This window comes from Corapipo altera, unplaced genomic scaffold (assembly GCF_003945725.1).
Source record: "Corapipo altera isolate COAL_440 unplaced genomic scaffold, ASM394572v1 1, whole genome shotgun sequence".
In the NCBI taxonomy this organism is placed as follows: domain Eukaryota; kingdom Metazoa; phylum Chordata; class Aves; order Passeriformes; family Pipridae; genus Corapipo; species Corapipo altera.
Window position 1 is genome coordinate 25,425,945 of NW_020884873.1, and position 13,191 is coordinate 25,439,135.

Genomic DNA, 13,191 nt, shown 5'->3' on the forward strand with positions numbered 1-13,191 from the left:
ATACTTGAATTAAAACACCTAATAACAGAACTCAGTGACAAAACACTTAGAATTCATGCTGTGGTATCTGATAATGAAGTGCACCCCATTTTCCTATTGTAAGTCTACTTACAGTCTGCCTATGTTGATAATTATTAACACTATTTGAGAAATACCCACTTTTCCATTCTATTTTTAAACAACTTTCCTCCCTTGATATTTTTCCTACTTTTCTATTGTTTAATGACAACTTATATGCTTAGTTTATATACTGTACTCTTCACTGATATTTATCCAAGTAAATAATTAGAGACGTTTTGGTTAAATTTTGGTTGTATTTGCTAAATAGGACCTTTAGACCATTTAGACTGCGGAAGAGTCATACGTATTTTCAAATTATTTAGACAATAATGGCACAAATCGATAGCTCAGAAATTATCCAAGTCAGTAATTTAAAAACTTTAATGAATGTTTATCTAAGAAAGAGTCTTTCAAAAACTAACCTTAAGGTTCTTATGTTATTAAGTAGCCAGAGACATCCAGTAATAGCGTGTTTGAAAAATTTTGCAAGGCTACTAATAGATTATAAAGTTATTCTTGCCCTGTAACTGTGTAGCAGATATGGCCATAAGTGTAATGGAAATACATATAATGCATACCTTCTCCACGCTGCCTTATATTGGATTAAAGATTTTTCCATCAATATAGCTGTCAAACTAGAATGAAAAGTTTAGTTTGCCATTCCTTAAAAATCTGTGTACCCATTTGGTTCATTATACTGGCTTTTGTTTATTTTGTTTTGTTTTCAAAATGTTTTTCATTGATTTTTTTTTAAATTACAACTGCAGTTTGTCTGATTTTTTGAGCAGACTCTCCTATTTACCCACTAGAACTAAACTTTATGTCTAGGAAATTAATCCCTTGATAATTCAATTGCAAGTAAATTTGGTAGTGCCGTGATAGCTCTTGAATAGGCATATTACATGCTCCAAAAGCAACTGTTCCTTACAAACAAAAAGCTAATCTTAGGTGCGAGTCTAAGAAGAAATATTCTGCTCTCTTTTACAAAAATTCAGTCATTGGAGTTGCAGCATATTTTCCCCAAATGAAGATCTATTCTTTACACTGGAACCAGTTCATTTTTACCCATCTTATTAACAATTGAACCGTCAAGTGTTCTCTCTGTTCATTAACAAATAACTTTGGGGCCATTTTGGCTTTGGTAATCAGTCAACTGCTATGGAACTGACAGTACTATAACATCACATAATTTAAATACTTCTTGGTAAAGGTGCAGTTTATAAGAATGTTATGGATTATGGAAGAAAACTTGATGAAAACACTAAGGAGGAAAGAACCTATTTTTGAAAGAAATGTTGTATCTGCAAAAGAAACAGTGATTTTCTATGTATCAAAGCAGTATAGAAACTGATACTGAGAAGTAAACTGTGGTGCCATTTCTTCCTCTGAGGAAAATGACATGTGTTGCAGACTGTAGCACTTCATAATAAGTTGTATAATGGACAGGGCTGGCTGAAAAATGCAAACAAGCAATTTCCAGAACCAGTTAGAGTCATTAGGTTGTAGTATTCACACATTCCTGTGGAAGAAAGCTGCTTAAAAATATTTTATTACAATCATTCACAGATGAAAACTGAGGTTTCTACAATGTTGGTTGGAGATTTTTTTCCCCGTGATAAACTATATACATACATATATATGTCTGTTGTATGAAAATACTTTCAAAATAATTGTCACATTGGTATTTATCAAATTTGAACTGACCAAATCCAATTGCAATGAGAAGAGTTTCAAGGGAATCAGTCGAACAAAACATTGAACTGCTTCTTACTTTCACTAAAATGTCACTTGGGAACTGTACTCTGAGTAACTGTTCTCTTTAATTGGGCATGTTTCTTTGTCCAGTGTACCTAGTGGCAGCACTGAAAATATTACAATAGTGAAAATATTAATCTTTCTGTGTTCAGCATAATCAATTGACTCAGAAAATTAGTCCTATAAGTAATGGCAAAATTCCAATGGAAAACTAACAAAATAATACAGGGGAAAAAGTAAATAAAAATAAATAGCGTTTATTTAAAGGAGAGCATGGTAAGTCCCCTCAATACATGTTATAATTTTAGAAATCTTATAAGGTGAAGGAGTTTGTAATTTCTAAACCCATGTCCATATTGCACATGAACAGTCAAGAATATATAATTTCTATTAACTTCAGTACTTATTATCACTCTCATTTAAAGTAATAGGTCATATTTAGGAATAATATCAGTATCATCTTTTAAAACACATGGTTGATATAATAGATTCACACTCCCTTAAAAAAAAGGGTCTGAGTGTGCTGTTGTGCATGTTTCTAGAAAGTGCAACTTGCATGAGGAAGAATTAAAAAGAGACAGAATAATTTTGCTTTGCTTCTCATTTCAATTAAAAAAAGTATGGGTGGAGAAGGGAAAGAGTGAAGAGCAAATTTGTCACTTGGTCAGTTTTACTTCTATCTGTACACATCTAGGATATGGAAAACCTGACTGAGAAAGAATGCAATGGTTTCTTCTCTTCAGTTTTTGATTGCCATACCACCATGCAATATTGTAAATGGAGCTTCTGAAGTTCTCACACAGGTTCTCAGTGAAAGCAGCAGTAAACAGAAGTAGTAAGATGGATGTATGTGAAGAGTGGTGAGGAAAAGAGAGTTGGAATGTTTTTGATGGTTTCTATGCCTCACAGAGTGCTGTGTTGTCATCAAGGTATTTATCACTGGATTAAAAAATATCAAAGAGATGAAATATATAAAATATTAAAAGAAAAACTGTTTCTGAAACATAAGTTGTATTGGTGGACAAAAAATTTAAAGCAAAGAAGGAACTTTAAATTTTAGGATGCATTTTTCTGGTGTTCTGTAATGTTGTTTTAATTTAACTTCAGTAGTCATGTTACATGTTATGAACTACTAAACTTCATAATGTAAAAATAATGCTGAAACATTTTAGTATCTTCTACATGTTGCACGCAAATTACCACTTTCCAGTTAATAGACATTTTAAAATACAACTGTTCTTCTGAAGCTGTAATATGCAATTTGTGTTATGGATATTATGTATTCAAATCATAGATATGAGCTCTAGAGAAACAATTACAATATATACTGCAAATGCATATTAAAATGCAAATTACATTAAGGACCAAGGTTTAAAAGGATACATAACCCAGGCTTCAATTTTGCACCTGCAGTCATTTCCGGAATCAACAAGGTAGACACATAATTGCAAAACAGATGATTGCATTTGTTGCAACTGTTGAGATAGTTAATTTTCAGGTTTAGTCATCTGGTTACATATTTAAATGGTGTAATTTGTGTCAACAATTATTAATGCATATAAGATTTCCATTACAAAATTTATTTTGCTTTTGTGAATTGGACTTTAATATCTATGCACTGTATGCAAATTGTCTTCAGGTACATTGTCAGTTGAAGGAAAGGGGGATACTTGTAATAACATGAAAAGGAGATTTGTTGTTTTGTTTGTTCTTTTTTTAAAACAAAACTTATTTATGGTGAAATTTCAGATTATTCTTTTCTGTATTTAGACAAGCTGAAAAATATGAATTTTGATATATAAGAAATGTTTTGGGGTAGGGAGGTCTAGAGTCGGTTAAAGATACTTATAGCAGTTTTATTTGCAAATTTCCATCATATTCAAATGTTCTTAGATGCTGTTGGCTAGTTTCATCACTCCTTAGAAGCTGGCTTGTTGCTTTTAGGGATTTGACTGTGATCATGTTGTTCCAATAGACCAACTGTGGTGTGTCGAAGGTGCTAATTTCCACTCTGTATGCAAAAAAATCCCTGTGTTATCAACAGACATCCTCCAGTATCCTTTGCTGTAAGACAGTTTTGTCAGGATCCTACACAAAATCTCAAAATACTAACTTAAATTCAGTAGAAGGTCTGGACAAAATATAATTGAGCTTAATGAAATACTATTTTTAAGTTAAATTTGACTTTGTCAGAAAAATTCCATCCAAAACTTCTCATTTCATGTTATCTGACTTTTGAGTTTCCTCATTCAATATTTCTTCAATACTTGTAAAGTTCATAACTGTGAAGATGAAAGAATACCCAGTGAGTCCATCATATTCATGGTTTTTAGCCATCAATGAATGTATTAATTACATTTGGAAAGAGATGGGTTATTTTGAATGCAGTTTTGTTTGGTCTTGTACAGAACCAAACCACAGTTTATGTATTTAAATGAAACGTATTACCTTTAACAATAATATTTGACTTTGTGTTTTCTAGCAATTATCAGCTACCAACCCATAGCTCAGCTATAGAAACACGAACATGACACCTTTAGGAGAAACACTAAATGCAGTGATTCTGCAGTGCAGAGGAATGGTACCTTGTCTCACCACAGTGGTTCACTTTCTAAAACAGGTCTAAGAATTCTTTATGCCTTAAATCTCTTATTGTATCTATGTTATGGGTTTCTGTTTTGAACCATGGAAATAGCTGCTTTTCTGGGTACTCAAAATATGTTGTTGGTATCAAATGAAAAAGACCACACAAACTGACTACTCAGGTATCTCTGTTCTTCAGCTTAGAATTCAAACCTGGTCATAAGAATTAGCAAAGTACTGCTAGTACAGGTTAGCTGAGGTTCCATACATGTTTACAGATCATGTATGTCATAAAAAATGTGCCATAACCAAAGAACTGTGAATGGCTATGGAATTTGCCTATATTCAGAATTAAAATAATGTATAGCACTTAAAACATGGTAGGGAAAACAATGGCTAAATTACTATCATCACTCAGGGTAGGATTTAGCACACAGATTAGGACACCAATGGATATCTAGTTATCCATTCGGTATTGTCAATATTTGAAATAGTGTCTCAAAAGCTGTTGAGCTGATTAGCTGTTATAGCCTGCCCCAGAAAGGGGAGGGTAACCCAGGTTCTTATTAATAAATCCCTTGGAGTGGATTAGAGTGAAACGACACTGAATAGTCAGTGTTTGAAAACATATATATGTAGGGTTTTTTTTAGAACAATTTTGTTTCTAAGGTAAACAGGTACGTTGCCATTTGGGGTGTTATCATCTGTATCTATGATCTACAGCAATATGGTATAAAAATAACCTTTAGGGAAAATACATAAGTGAGAGAAAGGAAAAGACAGGATAAAGGTAAGGGAGAGTAAGGGAAAGAAAAGATGAGAGTGGAAAAATGTATATAGTCACCGCCCAGTGATGAAAGTTGCAGCTTCCATGTCCGTCAGTTGAAGTGGTGGCCTTAATCCACTGGGAGTTGGGGGAGAGAAGACCACACAGTCACAGAAGTTATGAGTTATTATATCCATGGATAGTGTCACGGGCCATGCCATGAGTCTCCAACCTTTCCTGGGCCTGTGTAGAGTTCCTGTGAGGAGCATGGTGTAAAAGGATTTTTTCTACCTTTCAGGATTAGCAGGGGGATGGGCTTTGATGAGCCAACAGCCTGCAAAAGTCCCCTGAGGATCCTAGAGTGCATAAATTATTAACTGTTTCAGTCTCTGACATCAGCCATCCAAACAGAGGATTAATTTCCCCAGAGGCATCCTTTGTCATTGTAAACACTATTGGATATGCTCTTAGGCTTGAAATAACTCTTCATTTGAAAAGGATGAGTGTCTCTGTAGGTTTTACATTATATCTTTTAGCAACATAAGCAGGACTCAGATGTCCCAAAGGGTCAAAAATGGCACTAAATTCTTGTAATCTAGAATTTCACCTTAAATTTCTATTTTGCTGAACTGTTAGGGGCTGAACTCTCTTTAACCTCCACTGACTATGTTGAATATCACATAGGTCACTTCCCTTTATGAAGGCACTTTGTGTCATTTTAGGTGCTCCAAGTTATCTGCAATATCCTCATGGATTCAAATACAGTGTAGAACCTATAGAAGAGCAGAAACCCAATGGCATGGCAGATGGAAAGATCTTTGAGAGAATTTCAGTTGACAATAGATATCTAGTGTGCAAATGAGCTGATCTCTAGTTCACACGTGAATATATACACACAGACACCTTTGTCAGCAAACAGAATATCACTCTCAGTGAGCTTTTTGGAGCTTTGGAGCTCACTCCCATAAGCTTTTTGGAGTACACTTTTTATTTTTAATATGTAAATTTGTATGGAATTCCTTTACAATGAAGTGAAAGCAACAGTGCTTGGAGAGACATCTGAAAATGAGAAAATCAACCTGGTGAATATAAAAGTCTGGATTTTTAGCTGTTGTAGATACATGTGGCTTTAGTGCCTTCAGTATCAGTATATTGATTTACATCATATGGGAGCTGACTGAGCTATGACACAAGTACTCAGTGTTTTCTGAGATCTGCATTCTGTGATACTGAAAATGTAATCTGTCATGTGACAGAATTAATTATCCTTAGAACTCAGGAGAGGAAAAAATAATTTAAATTATCTTTTAGCCAACTTTTTAACAGCACTTGCTTACAAAAACACAGTTCTTTAATATTTCATAACTCTAAAATCAGGTATTTATTGGAAAGACCTGCCTCAAAATTATTTAAAACTAACTAAGTCTTCAAAACATAAGAAATCAAAAGGCAGTAATTTTAATGATGAAAATAATGTTTTTAGAAAACAGCATGTTCATGTTTTACTATTTAAGAAAGAAAAAAAAAGCTAATTTTGTAATTAGGTGTTGTTGACTTCCTAATAGTTATAAGTAGTAACTTGATAATGTACCACTCATAATTATAATGGCATTTACTATTAATATTATAACTCTACTTGTTCAGCTGTAGAATCTCAGAAAAAAATTAATTCATAAAAGATTTGAAGTGACTCCTTTTACTTTTTTTGTGATGTCTTCTTCATATGTTCCTGAGTGCATTATTTGTTTGTTTCCTTTATAGAACACTTATGACTACAAATAAAAAAAGCAGTTTTGAACTGATTATTTTACATTACTTTGTTTTCAAATACACTTGTGCAGGTATGAAAAATAAGTACCTGAGATGGATTCACATTTTCCTTCAAAAGAAAAAGCTCACATTTTTGTACTCTCCATGAAGAAAGGTTGTGTGTACTTTATATATGTGTATACCATACCGCTGAGTATGGTTCAGACTAGTGACCTGAATCATTAAATGCTGTCAAAAAGGAGCAATATTTTTCTAGTGGCATCAATCAAATAGTAGTGCCCTCTGACATTATTCCTAAAGGACTTTGGAAACTATAGCAGAGAGCTATGGGATGTTTTATTATTGTACATGAAATATTGAGCAGAATTTCTGAGTGGGCAATAGGATTACATGGTAGACCATCAGCACAAATCTTATTTTAATAATATCATACTTTTATATATATGTATAAAAACACATATAAACATTGTGGTTTAGAATTTCATTGCTTCATGTAGAAGCTGGATAGGATAACATAGCAAAATCTTACAGTTTTGGTCCAGGGTTTGGAGTCAGAAAACACCAAAGAATTAGACTGCAGTTTAACCCTTCCAGTAAAGCTCAGTAATTCATAGTGTTAATGATTTCTAACCCAAAATACTAGGTCCAGGATACAAATGCATTTTGCCTATTAATGAATAAAAATATTAAATAAACTCTGAAGACATGCCCCAATTTTTTCTCAGTGCTAAACACACTCTTGATGCCGCTCAAACACAAAGCCAAAGATAGCAGTAAAAGTGTCTTCTAACTTTTATGACCTTTCCAACTCTTTAGCTTGATCCAGTGCTGAGATGATTTCTAATTTATACCAGCTGAAGGGGTACTTAGATCTTGCCTTTCTTCTCCTCTGGCATTTGTCCAGAAACAACTAGAAGTAGCATGTTGTGAAAAATGTTCAGTATCATTTTTACAGCCCCAGAGAGATCCTTCTGTATTCTAGCATTCAAGATCTCCCTAAGGACATTTTCCTGCACTTAATTTAAGCAGATGGACTAGAAGCTAAACCCAGTACATTTTTTATATCAGGATAACTTCAAGATATGAAAAACTTTGATCAATAACATAATAAATATTTTAGCTCTCCAAATATAATTTTTACTTATGATTAGCCTTTTTTTTTTTCTGTTAGATAACATAATATTTATGACACCTATCTGTTTTTGTCTGAAATCAGCGCATTGACTTGCTTAGTTTATTCTTTTCTTGATCTCTGAAAAGTTTCAGGTTACTGTTTTTATATTTCTATCTATACCCTGAGGGTTTCCTAATAAAAAATAAGGCGAGTCTGTTTAATCATGAATTGTATCCAAAAGGCACTGGACAGCTAGTTGTAACCCACTTCCAGGAATGTCATGAAATGTTGCCACTGGTTGTATAATGAACTTCTATTTATGTCATTGACGGTAGCTATAATCTGACAGGGAAAAAAATCTCTTTTTTCTCTGATTTCATTTTAGTATGAATAAAGAAAAAAGAAGAAAAGAATAAGATGTCATCAAGAAAAAGAAACAATGAGAAATTTTTCTTAATGCACATGTGGAACTGTATTTGCTTACGCACTGCAGTTTTAAGGTTGCAATGTAAGAGTGTGCAATTTTACAGGAATTATGGAGAAAAGTTAAAACTGAGTGATTGGAAGAAAGTATTAAAACCAACTAGCAATAGGTCAAGATTAGCATATTTTGTGTCTGGGGAAAGGTAAGTTAACATATATGGCATTTTGGAAGCAGTCACGACTTGACAGGTAGTAAACCACAGGCTAAACTCAGGAAGAAGAGAAAATACTATTCAGAATTGTATGCTTAACAATGCAAATTTTTATGGATCACCTATTAAATCTCTTCATTTGATAACCTTTATTAAAGAGTCTTTTAGGAACTAATCCCATTTACCATTTTCAAATAAAACTTCCCCTGACCTCAAAGTCTGAGCGTATACTCAGTTAAAATCTCCACTCTCTGACTTATTCAAGTTGCTGTATGATAGTAAAGCATACAATTGAACTGGATTTCATATCTCTCCCCCAGTAAGAATCACAAAACAGTTTGCTTCAAAAACATTAGCAAATAATTATTGCAAAACAAACAGTAGAAAATTACTACTTATAGCTATGGACTTGTGAACATCAATGTGAAAATAACTATATATTTAAAAACTGTCTCCAAACATACCCTACAATGGTTCACTGTTGTTTCTACCTAAAATCATTTGTCACAGTTGTTAAACGTGCTTTCTAATCTTGATGGAGACAATCAAATTGCCTATTCAAAGAGTCAGCTCTACAGTAAAATGTTTGTGTAATGTAGGACAACTTTAGGATCTGTTATCCAGGTAGATGCTATCCAGCTAGCTTGCTTTCCCTCTGATAAATAGAAGAGTCTACAAGAAGCTTCCTAGATAGGGTACTCTGAAAAACGCAGATCAGACAATTCAGGATTTCGGACTGAAATAGACTTCCTGTAGATCGAAAACTAGTTCCAGGGGCTATAGCAACTTCTGTGTATAGAAATGTAATATAAATAAAATCTTCATTTTATCAGGGTTTAAATTTGATAGTTCATTCCAGTTTAACAGAATAATTCTCTTAGTAATTCCATTTATTACCGGCATACTGCTTTTGGAGATGATTACTATACCGATATTTTTCTGTTATGGTCTTATCCAAATGAACCTCTTTCTGTATCATTTGCAGTTAGCTTTGTATCAGGTCAATCACAAGATGACTGACAGTCGTAAGGAAGGAAAAAGAAAAAATTATTTTAGTAAGTTAAAATAAAAAGTACAGTAACAGATTCCTGTAGAGCTGAACACAAACCACAAAAATATGGATATAATCTGTACGAATAAATAGAATACAAGATACAGAGGAGAATAAAATTACAAATAGACTGAGAAGTGTAGGCAAGGGATGGCATAAGAAGAATTTTAAGAAAGAGGTAAACGTGTTGTGGGTTAATCCTGACTGCCCATCCAGTCAGGCACCCACTCTCGCCCTGTGACACAGGACCACAAAACACAATGAGAAAGATGATGGATACAGATGAAGACAGGAAGATTGCTTATCAAGTACCTTCTTGAGAACAGACTCAACTTGTGGAAAATTAATTGAATTTATGGCCAATTAAAACAGTAGTAGAAATTAGAACAGAAATATTAAGATGTTGCTTTCCTTCCTCTTTCATAGGCTCAGCACTCAACTTCACTCCTCCACTTCCAGCTTCAACACCTCCTACCCCAAGGGGCTCAGGGGGATGGAGAACAGTCAATAACAGCTCCCGTCTACTTCTCCTTCCTGCTCATATTTTTTCTCTGCTTCAGTACCTAGAGCATCTCCTTCTTCTCTGACCATAAAACAAGTTCCCTCTTGTTCCCTCTCCCATTTTCCAGGTTTTGTTTTCCCCTCACTCCGCTCACTGGCATTTTTCCCCATCTTAAATGCATTTCCCTGAGGTGCCACCACCATAGGTCCCTCCTCACAGAGGCCCCTGCAACTCCCACTGCCAGTGCCAGGGCACCTGCACCCTGGACAACATGTAGTAAAAGTTGAACAGGTATAAAAATGATGGGACTGAGACAGATGTAGTGATGAAGCATACTGGTAGATTTGGAACAAAAAATAACGAGTCCCCTTAAGGTTTTTTTTATGATTAGTGTATCAAAAAGATAAACAGCAGCAAATGTTTTACATAGGAGGCAACCAAGGTAATTGAAGGCTAATAAGTGCCAGTGGCTATTTTTAAACCTATTAAAAATGCATCTGTAGGTGCTATGAAATGAATGTGTTTCTTCGTGCATCCAGACGGAAACAAATATCTCAAACACAATGAAGATAAAACAAAGGAGAAAGAAAACATGCAAAAACTTCTGACCAAGAAGACCAATACACCTGTTTTCAGTTCTTCCAAAACTCTCTTGATTTCCACAATGATTTGCTCCATGCTTTTGTGTTCTTTAATAAAATTGGATTTTATTAACAGTGGATAAATAACTAGGACATATTCCCTGGTATATTTTGTAATTATAATACCTGTGAGGATGAGAGAAATAGGAAGCACATCTTTTTTTTGAAAATTATAGGAATATTTAGTTTTCATGCTCATTGAGAAAAAAATTAAAATTAGGAATATTAGGCTCAAAAATATGTGAAAAATTAAATGGTGACTTGACATGTTTTTATCTTTCCTGCAGAAAATAACCTCTTATGGAGTTTTCAGAACTTCCCCTGACTGGCAGCTGCTGGAGGGCAAAGACTAGGTCCACAGTCAGACACCTTCTTATCTTTTAGGTCAGATAATTTTTTTTAGATTCATCATTTAGATTCATTCACTTTGTTATTGATCAAACATAGCCTTAATTTTATAATTTTAAATATTAATATTGTTTTTTGTTCTGAATTCTGAATTTTTTAATCAAATGACATTCAGTAAAATTATCTGAAGTTTATTAATTAAGTAGGTAAAACCAGATTATTTAACATATACCAAGTGATCCCTTTCTCCAGTAAAATTTTGGGAATAAATTTTTTCATTTAACAGAAAATGAAATATTTATTTTTGCTTTCCTGTTATCTGTCATGTACTGGCTTTGGGAGAAGTTTTCCAAATAGCTAAAGTCTATTAAATTTTGTTTCTAAATAAAAGGTAATTATTGTTCAAGTCTGCATGAGCCATTTAAGATTTAACTTTTTCCTTGAACTATGGTTTGCCACAGACTGTATCATAGGAATGATGAAATATAACAAAAAAACCCCACCCAAATTTTCTTTTGCTATTTCTAAACTATGAAATCAATGTAAGTTATATTGTAGAGTCTACCACAGGATATATAGAGATATCGACTGTTGACTCTGGAGGAAAATGTTTCAGGAATGTAGTAGACTGATGTTTGATGTGAATTTACCACTTAAAAATCTCATAAAAATACTCTATTCTTATTGTAAATCTGACTTGATAGGAATTACACAGTGTAACTTCAGGGTTTATATGCTTTTACTTAGGCAATTTCCATCAATAAAGCACACACTTTGGAAAAAAAGGTAGGTTTTCCACAGGAATAGATTTTTGTTGTCATCAGCAGTGATTTATTCCTGAGGCATAGCTTCTCTCCCATCTCTGTTTTACCTCAGGTTTCTGTCAGAATCAAGTAGTTTCAAACCCTACAGCAGAAATTTATTAAGAGGTGGTTCAAGCAGAATGGTTTCTCTCAGTATATCCTCAAACATTTGATTGTTGGTAGCTGAGATTTTTGGGTTTGCATGTAACTTCCTTTAGGTATTTATAATGTCAAAAAATATGGCATATAAATAACAAGAGATTCTAAGAATATTGATCTTTATAATTATGGTGCTTAGCTGTCATCTTCTCAATATGGTTGGAAGATTTTCCAGCCTGGCCTGAGGTCCAATTCAGCTCATCATTATTTTTGACTCTCTCTGCCTTTTTCCCATGCCCAAGTGGAAATAGCTGCCCAAGTGATGTTTTCTTCTGCTTTTTTTTCAAAGTCTGACAGAAAATCAAGCTTCCAGTGGGCAAATAGGGTTCTTCTGCCAACGGGTTAGCAAGCAGTTACTGGGAAAGACGTGGACATTAGGCATTGCCAGGAGAGTATTTCTCAGCATGGGGGAATGACAGTCAAGAAAAATGTCCTGAATCAGAATTGAGGACATGGATTAACTATTTAGAAGTGAGATTCCTGTGTGAAAACTATGGAGGCTCTTTATAGGCTATTACTTAAATACTGTAATCTTGTTCTCAAGGGGTTTTTGTGCATACTTTATTCTAAGGGCTTGCATTTTATGCCTGGACACAAATTCAAATGCTTCTCTAGTACTGTAATTTACTTAAATTGATAGCTAAATGTGTTTGTGTTTTGATTGTTCCATTCTGTTTCTTACATAGTGTTTAGATAATCTATTTCTGTGATGTACCAGGTATGCTTTATCTAATAAAATTCTACAACATTTAGGTATCATTATGCATGTAGATAGATTGCACGTATAGTGAAGATGTATGTATAGAACAAGTTGTGACTAATATTTACTCCAAAGTATTAAATTTTGTTCTATAATGTGTTAATATCCATCAAACTAAATTATTAGTAACATTTTAGTAGAATACAAGGGAAATACATGTGTAACAATGTCACAGGAAATAATATTATCTCTGTCGGAAGCTTGGTTTGTATGAAAACAGGAAGACTTATCCAGCAGTAATCTT

At 33.8% G+C, this 13,191-nt stretch overlaps 1 protein-coding gene across 2 annotated transcripts in view; it reads left to right on the forward strand.

The window, feature by feature from the left end:
- The window catches only part of MGAT4C (MGAT4 family member C), a 323,806-nt gene that overhangs the window by 257,961 nt on the left and 52,654 nt on the right, over positions 1 to 13,191 (forward strand). For both annotated transcript variants that reach the window (XM_027663574.1, XM_027663584.1), the window contains 2 exons: positions 11,165 to 11,261; positions 12,477 to 12,658. The gene's annotated coding sequence lies outside the window, so the exon portion shown is untranslated. The remainder of the gene's footprint in view (positions 1 to 11,164; positions 11,262 to 12,476; positions 12,659 to 13,191) is intronic.